Below are 859 nucleotides of genomic sequence, written 5' to 3'. Positions count from 1 at the left end.
GGGTTAGACACTTTGTAGTCCATGCTTACCCTATATATATTCCTGCCTTTTCATTCCCACGCTATGGTCTTATTATGGACCACCCTGTAATTTTATCCTTTTTAATTTTTATTAATTTTTTTTAACTTAGTTATTATCCCATTTGTTATGGCTTTCTTCAAAACCACTGAGTTCAATATTGTTTTTGCTTTCTCAATTACCTGAGTTGGTAATAATAATAGTGAAATTTCCTTCAGCTTAAATATACCTTATAATAGTTCTAAAATGTTTTTTTATTATTATGGTTTTTTTCATATACAAAAAACCACACATTTCTATTCATAACTATTGGATAACAAGTATAAACAATTATTTAATTAATTAATATTAATCAATTATTTCATTATTTAATTTAATTTTTTCTTTTTTCATTTAGAATTTAAAATTAAGATGTAAAGTTAGAATTTAAAATCTAGAGTTTACAATTTAAAATTAAAAAAATTAAAAAATTGATTAATTTCTCTTATTGATGTCTAAGATAATATAAAAAAAATCAAATATACATAAAATACTGATGTTTCAATAATTTTAACTATTAATTTAATTAATATATATTATATATATTTTATAATTGAGATCAACTGTTAAAACTACTGAAACAGTGATGCTCCAGTTATACTTGAAATTCTTCCTATAATATGAACTAGTTGATATATATAGAGTATGAGTGTGAGTGTGTGTGAGGGAGATATTGAAGATGATGATGAGGTTAGTGATTGTTGGAGAAAATGTCACAATCAAGGACACAGAAGAAGAAGAAGATATTGAGATTGAGTTTGAGTTGAAAGTGCAAGTTTGGGACTCAGAAGTCTCAATCTAT

This window comes from Arachis ipaensis, chromosome B07, assembly GCF_000816755.2.
Source record: "Arachis ipaensis cultivar K30076 chromosome B07, Araip1.1, whole genome shotgun sequence".
In the NCBI taxonomy this organism is placed as follows: domain Eukaryota; kingdom Viridiplantae; phylum Streptophyta; class Magnoliopsida; order Fabales; family Fabaceae; genus Arachis; species Arachis ipaensis.
This window is presented reverse-complemented; position numbering follows the sequence as displayed.